Source organism: Pristiophorus japonicus, chromosome 25 (assembly GCF_044704955.1).
Source record: "Pristiophorus japonicus isolate sPriJap1 chromosome 25, sPriJap1.hap1, whole genome shotgun sequence".
Taxonomy (NCBI): domain Eukaryota; kingdom Metazoa; phylum Chordata; class Chondrichthyes; family Pristiophoridae; genus Pristiophorus; species Pristiophorus japonicus.
In genome coordinates, this window is record NC_092001.1 from 19,088,264 (window position 1) to 19,098,242 (window position 9,979).

General features: G+C 46.8%; 1 non-coding gene across 1 annotated transcript; it reads right to left on the reverse strand.

Moving 5' to 3' along the window:
• Positions 1–492: 492 nt before the first annotated feature.
• trnak-cuu (transfer RNA lysine (anticodon CUU)) lies at positions 493–565 on the reverse strand. The gene has a single exon. It is a non-coding gene; the product is annotated as a tRNA-Lys (tRNA).
• Between the last annotated feature and the right edge of the window lie 9,414 nt (positions 566–9,979).

A 9,979-nucleotide genomic window follows, 5' to 3' on the forward strand; every position in this document is an offset into this window, starting at 1 on the left:
GGCTGTGAGTTTGGCAGGAATTGATCTCGTGTTTCACAGATTTTACACATCGGAACAGGAGATGGCCATTTAGCAGCAAGTGGTTAGGATCTGGAATGCACGGCTTGAAAGGGCGGTGGAGGCAGACTCAATCTTATCTTTCAGACGGGAGTTGGATAAGGGTCTGAAGGAAATACAATTGCAGAGCTACAGAGAAAGAGCGGGGGAGTGGGACTCGCTGTGAGTCGGCACGGGCTCGATTGGCCGAATGGCCTTCCGTGCTGTAACCATTCCATGATTGGATAAGTTAGCGGCACATTTCATAGTGTGGGTGGGAGCACAATATTGCAAAGGGACATGGATTGAGTGGGCGAAACTACAGGCATCTGATTCAGGAGATTCGTGGCGCGCTGAAATTTCGAGTTCAATGACGATGAAAGGATTATTTTTGTTTTGTGCCGTTTCGCTCAGAGGTTTTCCATGAAAGCAACATTAAATGAAAAGAAATACAATCGCCCAACGTGGGGCTCGAACCCACAACCCTGAGATTAAGAGTGCCATGCTCTACCGACTGAGCTAGCCAGGCTTCTGTCCAACGCAGGTTTTTATCACTCATTGCAGCCAGGCGCCTGTTGGCTACGCCCCAGATGTTGAATCTTGCTGTTGAAGAACTGCCAGGGTCTTCTTGAATGGTGGACGAGGCTGGAGGGGACGAATAGCCAACTCCGGCCCCGAATCCTTACGTGTTTATGATTAGCAACTTCAGGGTAAACGAGCCAAAGGAGTACAGCGGAAACGTTACAAGGACACCCTCAAAATCTCCCTGATAAAGTGCAACATCACCACTGACACCTGGGAGACCCTGGCCGCAGATCGCGCGAGGTGGAGAAAGTCCATCCGGTAGGGCGTTGAGCTCTTTGAGTCTCGACGCAAGGAGCATGAAGAGACCAAGCGCAGGCAGCGGAAGGAGCACGTGGTAAACCAGTCCCACCGAGCCCTCCCTCGACGTATGTCTGTCCCACCTGTAACAGGGTCTGTGGGTCTCCTATCGGACTGTTCAGCCATCAAAGGACTCACTTTTGGATGGAAGCAAGTCCTCCTCGATCCCGAGAGACTTCCTCTGATGGTGTCTATGATTTGCGGTACACTGCGGAAATATCTCCACTTTCAGCACCAGATTACCAGAATTAAACCCAATGGCATCGGTACAAAAGCTCCTCATCTGCTCAGAGCAAAATATATCATATGACAATAGAATTTTATGAATTAATTAATGATGTTTAAATCAATGCTTCTTTTTTTTTTTGCATAGGAGTTGCATAAAGATGTGTAAAATAGATGAACGACTTTTTTATAAGGTTTTGAATTAAAAGTACAATTTCCCTGACCGCAAATCGAACCGGGGCCGCAGCGGTGAGGGCGCTAAATCCTAACTACGAGACCATCAGGGAACCCAGTTTGGACACAGAAGCAGTGGTTTTGTCGAGGTTCACATCGAGCAGCTCCGTAACACAGGACTCTGTGCTCTACGGGCTGTTAGAGGGACACACACATCACCTGTTGCTGGAGGGCTATCAACTCAATCAAAGTGACCACGACGTGATTTGAACACTTAACCTTCAGATCTGAAGTCAGACACACTACCGTTGTTCCATCAGACCTACACAGTGAACTGGAGATGTTTGTCTATATGAAGGTTCTGTAATACAAGGGGCTTTAAAATCTCCGCCCATTCCCACCAGGTATCACAAGCAGCGCTCACCTGACAGGCACCGTACAGTTTCTTCTTAAACTTTTCTTTTGCTTTCACGGGAAACCATCATAAATTAACCCCTCACCTTCTTTTGCACAATCAAACAAATGCTAACACAGGAACAGTCCATACTTCAATCATATCTCTTGTGCTTTGCATCTTAACTCGAAAACCATATCCCATTTTACTCACTGTATTGTAGCTTTCTGGTTCAAAATCTTTATTGCCGAGGACACCACGAATCTGGGGCAAATTTATCAAATTTAACAGCACCGGTTATTCCTACCGTGCACACAAAATGTAATCAATAGTGAAGATAAAATCCCACCGTGCGTATTTTCAGATTCAACGCAGCAGCATTTCAAATAAATTTTACACTGAAAAGATTTGCAAGTGTTGCTTGTATTTGTGTCTTTAATTAAACTTTGTGGCGTCTGACTCCCATTCATGCCACTGCTGAATAAGAAAGGAGGGTTTACATTGACCAGACTGCACTGCCCCTGATATTTGTGAGCTCATCCTTTATATTCAGTGGTTTCTCGCCCTTTGATGGGCGGCAGTGTAGCGGATATCACGTTGGCCTCACATCGAGTACTGTTGAGGGGGATGACTCATCAGGGGAGGGCAGCAGCAGCCAAGTTCATGGCACCATGGCTGGCTCTCCTGCACAGAAGGGCAGGAAAAAGAGTGGGACAGCGATAGTGATTGGGGATTCGATTGTAAGGGGAATAGATAGGCGTTTCTGCGGCCGCAACCGAGACTCCAGGATGGTATGTTGCCTCCCTGGTGCAAGGGTCAAGGATGTCTTGGAACGGTTGCAGGACATTCTGAAAAGCGAGGGTGAACAGCCAGTTGTAGTGGTGCACATTGGTACCAAAGATTTAGGTAAAAAAAAGGGATGAGGTCCTACGAGATGAATTTAAAGAGCTTGAAGCTAAATTAAAAAGTAGGACCTCAAAAGTAGTAATCTCGGGATTGCTACCAATGCCACGTGCTAGTCAGAGGAGAAATCGCAGGATAGCTCAGATGAATACGTGGCTTGAGCAGTGGTGCAGCAGGGAGGGATTCAAATTCCTGGGGCATTGGAACCGGTTCTGGGGGAGGTGGGACCAGTACAAACCAGGCGGTCTGCACCTGGGAAGGTCCGGAACCAAAGTCCGAGGGGGGAGTGTTTGCTAGTGCTGTTGGGGAGGAGTTAAACTAATATGGCAGGGGGATGGGAACCAATGCAGGGAGACAGAGGGAAACAAAATGGAGACAGATACAAAAGACAGAAAGGATATGAGTAAAAGTGGAGGGCAGAGAAACCCAAGTCAAAAACCAAAAAGGGCCACTGTACATCAAAATTCTAAAGGGTCAAAGTGTAATAAAAATGCAAGCCTGAAAGCTCGGTGCCTCAATGCGAGGAGTATTCGAAACGCAGGAGAGGGCTCTGAGCTAGAGTGGTTGAGAGCGCAGATAAACAGAACCCCAAGAACGAATGCAAAAGGCAGGAGTCAAAAGAGCAGTGTAGCACTGGGGTAAGTGTAAACCACAAGGTGATAGGAAGGGACAATATGTATGAATATAAAGGGGCTGCAGGAGGGGTCAAAACGAAAAATCTTGGATTAAAAACTAGTATTAAATACTTTACCTAAATGCACGCAGCATTCAAAATAAAGTAAATGCGTTGACTGCACAAATCATGACAAATAGGTATGATTTGGTGGCCATTACAGAAACGTGGTTGCAGGGTGGCGAAGACTGGGAATTAAACATACAGGGGTAGCTGACAATTCGTAAAGATAGACAAGAAGGGAAAGGAGGTGGGGTAGCTCTGTTAATAAAGGATGATATCAGGGCAGTTGTGAGAGATGATATTGGCTCTAATGAACAAAATGTTGAATCATTGTGGGTGGAGATTAGAGACAGTAAGGGGAAAAAGTCTCTGGTGGGCGTAGTTTATCGGCGCCGAAATAATAACTTGACGGTGGGGCGGGCAATAATCAAGGGAATAATGGAGGCATGTGAAAAAGGAACGGCAGTAATCATGGGGGATTTTAACCTACATATTGATTGGTCAATTCAAATCGCACGGGGTAGCCTGGAGGAGGAATTCATAGAATGCATACGGGATTGTTTCTGAGAACAATATGTTACAGAACCTACAAGTGAGCAAGCTATCTTAGATCTGGTCCTGTGCAATGAGACAGGAATAATAAACTATCTCCTAGTAAAAGATCCTCTCGGAATGAGTGATCACAGTTTGGTTGAATTTGTAATATAGTTTGAGGGTGAGGAAGTAATGTCTCAAACGAGCATACAATGCGAAAACAAAGGGGACTACAGTGGGATGATGGCAGAGTTGGCTAAAGTAGACTGGGAACACAGACTAAACGGTGGCACAATTGAGGTAGAGCAGAGGACTTTGAAGGAGCTCTTTCATAGTGCACAACAAAAATATATTCCAGTGAAAAAGAAGGGCAGTAAGAGAAGGGATAACCTGCCGTGGATAACCAAGGAAATAAAGGAGAGTATTAAATTAAAAACCAATGCGTATAAGGTGGCCAAGGTTAGTGGGAAACTAGAAGATTGGGAAAATTTTAAACGACAGCAAACAATGACTAAGAAAGCAATAAAGAAAGGAAAGATCGATTACGAAATTAAACTTGCGCAAAACATAAAAACAGATAGTAAAAGCTTTTACCGATATATAAAATGGCAAAGAATGACTAAAGTAAATGTTGGTCCCTCAGAAGATGAGAAGGGGGACTTAATAATGGGAAATGTGGAAATGGCTGAGATCTTAAACAATTATTTTGCTTCGGTCTTCACAGTGGAAGACACAAAAACCATGCCAGAAATTGCTGGTCACAGGAATGTGGGAAGGGAGGACCTTGAGACAATTACTATCACTAGGCGGGTAGTGCTGGGCAGGCTAATGGGACTCAAGGTAGACAAGTTCCCAGGTCCTGATGAAATGCATCCCAGGGTATTAAAAGAGATGGCGGAAGTTATAGCAGATGCATTCGTTATAATCTTCCGAAATTCTCTGGACTCTGGGGAGGTACCAGCGGATTGGAAAGCATCTAATGTTACGCCTCTGTTTAAAAAAGGGGGCAGACAAAAGGCAGGTAACAATAGGCCGGGTAGTTTAACATCTGTCGTGGGGAAAATTTTTGAAACTATCATTAAGGAAGAAATAGCGGGACATCGACATAGGCTTAGTGCACTCAAGTAGACACAGCATGGATTCATGAAGGGGAAATCATGTTTAACTAATTTACTGGAATTCTTTGAGGATATAACGAGCATGGTGGATAGAGGTTTACCGATGGATATGGTGTATTTAGATTTCCAAAAGGCTTTCGATAAGGTACCACACAAAAGGTTACGTCCGAAGATAGAGGTACGCGGAGTCAGAGGATATGTATTAGCATGGATCGAGATTTGGCTGGCGAACAGAAAGCAGAGAGTCGGGATAAATAGGTGCTTTTCAGGTTGGAAATCGGTGCTTAGTGGTGTGCCACAGGGATCGGTGCTAGGACCACAACTGTATGCAATATACATAGATGACCTGGAAGCGGGGACAGAGTGTAGTGTAAAAGAATTTGCAGATGATACAAAGATTAGTGGGAAAGCAAGTTGTGTAGAGGACACAGAGAGGCTGCAAAGAGATTTGGATAGGTTAAGCGAATGGGCTAAGGTTTGGCAGATGGAATACAATGTCGGAAAATGTGAGGTCATCCACCTTGGGAAAAAAAGCAGTAAAAGGGAATATTATTTGAATAGGGAGAAATTACAACATGCTGCGGTGCAGAGGGACCTGGGGGTTCTTGTGCATGAATCCCCAAAAGTTAGTTTGCAGGTGCAGCAGTTAATCAGGAAAGTGAATGGAATGTTCGCCTTCATTGCGAGAGGGATGGAGTACAAAAGCAGGGAAGTCCTGCTGCAACTGTATAGGGTATTGGTGAGGCCGCACCTGGAGTACTGCGTGCAGTTTTGGTCACCTTACTTAAGGAAGGATATACTGCCATTGGAGGGGTTACAGAGACGATTCACTCGGCTGATTCCGCAGATGAGGGGGTTATCTTATGATGATAGATTGAGGAGACTGGGTATTTACTCGGTGGAGTTCAGAAGGGTGAGGGGTGATCTCATAGAAACATTTAAAATAATGAAAGGGATAGACAAGATAGAGGGAGAGAGGTTGTTTCCACTGGTAGGGGAGATTAGAACTAGGAGGCACAGCCTCAAAATACGGGGGAGCCAATTTAATACCGAGTTGAGAAGGAATTTCTTCTCCCAGAGGTTTGTGAATCTGTGGAATTATCTGCCCAAGGAAGCAGTTGAGGCTAGCTCATTGAATGTATTCAAGTCACAGATAGATAGATGTTTAACCACTAAGGGAATTAAGGGTTACGGGAACGGGCGGGTTAGTGGAGCTGAGTCCACGGCCAGATCAGCCATGATCTTGTTGAATGGCGGAGCATGCTCGAGGGGGAAGATGGCCTACTCCTCTTCCTAATTCTTTTGTTTCTTATGTTTCTTATGGAGTAGGCGTCGACTACAACCAAAAACATTTTTGAAAGGACCTGCGTAGTCCTCATGTATGCGTGCCCAAGGCTTGGTGGGCCAGGACCAGGGGCTAAGGTGGGCTTTCCTTGGCGCATTAGTCAGCTGGGCAAACGTGTTGCACCTGCGAACACAAAGTTCCAGATCTGCGTCTATCCCTGGACACCAAATGTGTGACTTGGCAATTGCCTTCCTCATGACAATGCCCGGGTGCTCATTGTGGAGTTCTCTAATGAACACCTCTCAGCACATCTGGTTTCTACGCAGTTTCCCCACAGTAGGCAATCGGCCTGAATCGAGAGTTCATCGCTGCGCCGGTGAAAATGTTGAACTTCCTCAGGACATGCCCTGTACGTGGCTGCCCAGTCCCCATTCAGGACACATTTATTGGCCAGAGACAACAGCGGGTCTCTATTTGTCCAGACTTTAATCTGACGGGCTGTCACGGGTGAGCCTTCACTTCCGAATGCTTCAACAGCCATGACCATCTCAGCACCATGCTCGGTAGCCCCCTCAGTGGTGGCGAGTGGGAGCCTGCTGAGTGCATCGGCGCAATTGTTGGTGCCCGGTCTGTGCCGAATTGTGTAGTCATATGCGGCTAACGTTAGTGCCCACCTCTGTATGCGGGCCGATGCGTTTGCATTTATGGCCTTGTTGTCGGCCAAAAGGGACGTTAGGGGTTTGTGATCTGTCTCCAGCTTAAATTTCATGCCAAACAGGTATTGGTGCATTTTCTTTACTGCATATACACATGCGAGCGCTTCCTTTTCTACCATCCCGTATCCCCTTTCTGCCTGGGACAGACTTCCGGAGGCCTAAACTACCGGCTGTAACTGACCCTTGGCATTGACATGCTGCAACACATCCGATACCATCGGACGACGCATCGTTGCACAAGCTTCTTACATGGATCATATAGCGTTAACAGAGAGTTGGAACACAACAAATTGCGTGCTCCATTAAAAGTCCTTTCCAGGCTGTCCCCCCCAGACACATTCGCGACCGTTGCGTAGGAGCACGTGTAGCAGCTCTAGCAGTTTGCTCAATTTGGGAAGAAAGTTACCAAAATAGTTCAGGAGCCCCAGGAACGAATGCAGCTCCGTCGTGTTACGGGGTCTGGGTGCTCTCTGGATCGCTTCCGTTTTGGAGGCAGTAGGGCTGATCCCGTCTGCTGCTAACCTCCTCCCCAGGAATTATACCTCTGGAGCTGTGAAGATGCACTTCGCCTTTTTCAGTCGCAGCCCTATCCGGTCCAGTATGCGTAGCACCTCCTCCAGATTGTGGAGGTGTTCTTCAGTATCGTAACCCGTGATGAGGATGTCGTCCTGAAAAACCACCGTCCCTGGAATCGACTTGAGGAGGCTTCCATATTTCATTTTAAGATCGCAGCAACCTAGCGAATCCCGAACCGACATCTGTTGTACTCAAACAATCCCTTGTGTGTCGTGATGGTGGTCAGCTTCGTCGGCTCACTCGCCAGCTCCTGGGTCATGTCAGCTGAGGTCAGGTCGAATTTTGAAAAATGTTTGCCACCGGATAGCGTCGCAAAGATGTCCTCCGCTTTCAGTAGCGGATACTGGTCTTGGGGTGACACCCGATTGATGGTGGCCTTGTAATCACTACATATCCTGACCGACCCATCCGCCTTGAGCACCGGCAAAATCTGGCTCGCCCAGTCACTGAATTCGACTGGGGAGATGATGCCTTCCCTGAGCAGACGGTCCAATTCGCCTTCTGTCGTTTCCCGCATCACATATGGTTCTGCCCTGGCCTTGTGGTGTACTGGCCTGGCGTCCGGATTTATGTGAATCACTACCTTGGCCCCAATGAAAGTGCCGGGTTGAAATAATGAGTCAAATTTGTCCAGGATCTGTGAGCATGATACTCGCTCCACAGAGGAAATTGCATTGACATCGCCAAATTTCCACTTCATGACAGCAAGCGAACTTTGTGGGTCACGAATACTGTGGCGCTGCCTAGCACCGGAATGATCTCCTTTGTGTCTGTTCTTAGCTGTGCGTCAATCGGCGATAATTTTGGTCTCCTGGCCTTGGACGCCCACAACTTTTCGAACTATTTGATACCCATCAGGGACTGGCTGGCTCACGTGTCTAGCTCCACTGATACTGGGATGCCATTGAGGAGCACTTTCATCATTATCGGTGGCGTCCTGGTGTATGAACTGTATCCGTGCTCCACATGAACTCGCTGAACTTCAGCTTCCAGCGATTTCCCCCAGTGTTCATTTCTGCATTTTCTGCAGGTATTTTGCTCAGCTCTGCAAAGTCCGGCTGAGTGCGTGCCTCCACGCCTCCAACATGAGCTGCTGTTGGAAACAAAATGTCTCTTGCCAGTCGATCGTCACTGACTGCCCCGTGATTGTCCTTGAGTGCACCATATACAGGTGTTGATGGCCCCATTACTGGCCGCATTGTCCCTTGCAATGACGTGAATCGCCGTTCAGCTTGCCATTGTCTCTCTCGAACTTCCCCTCTGGGTCTGGCTACATATTGGGGCATGCCTGACTGCCCTTGGCTTCCTGGAGAAGTGTGTGATGCTTTAACAATGTTGAATCTCTGTCCCAACCATTGCTTAAGACAGTACCTCTTGTCGGTTCAGCTAGTGGCCATGCTCGTGTGGTTTAAATCCCAGTTTCTCATCGCCATTGATACGTACTTACTATACAGTGTAAATGCACACGAGGCCCATGCTTCAGAGAAGGTCAGTCTGTGACCTGTCCTTTATTTCTTAGCACTCAAGTGATGGAAGTGAGTGGAGCTTCCCCTTTTATGATGTGATTGGGATTACGGAGACGTGGCTCCAGGATGATCAGGGCTGGGAACTCAACATACAGGGGTATTCAACATTCAGGAAGGATAGAATAAAAGGAAAAGGAGGTGGGGTAGCATTGCTGGTTAAAGAGGAGATTAATGCAATAGTTAGGAAAGACATTAGCATGGATGATGTGGAATCTATATGGGTAGAGCTGCAGAACACCAAAGGGCAAAAAACGTTAGTAGGTGTTGAGTACAGACCTCCAAACAGGAATAGGGATGTTGGGGATGGCATCAAACAGGAAATTAGGGGTGCATGCAATAAAGGTGTAGCAGTTATAATGGGTGACTTTAATATGCACATAGATTGGGCTAGCCAAACTGGAAGCAATACGGTGGAGGAGGATTTCCTGGAGTGCATAAGGGATGGTTTTCTAGACCAATATGTTGAGGAACCAACTGGGGGGGAGGCCATCTTAGACTGGTGTTGTGTAATGAGAGAGGATTAATTAGCAATCTCATTGTGCGAGGCCCCTTGGGGAAGAGTGACCATAATATGGTGGAATTCTGCATTAGGATGGAGAATGAAACAGTAATTTCAGAGACCATGGTCCAGAACTTAAAGAAGGGTAACTTTGAAGGTATGAGGCGTGAATTGGCTAGGATAGATTGGCGAATGATACTTAGGGGGTTGACTGTGGATGGGCAATGGCAGACATTTAGAAACCGCATGGATGAATTACAACAATTGTACATTCCTGTCTGGCGTAAAAATAAAAAAGGGAAGGTGGCTCAACCGTGGCTATCTAGGGAAATCAGGGATAGTATTAAAGCCAAGGAAGTGGCATACAAATTGGCCAGAAATAGCAGCGAACCTGGGGACTGGGAGAAATTTAGAACTCAGCAGAGGAGGACAAAG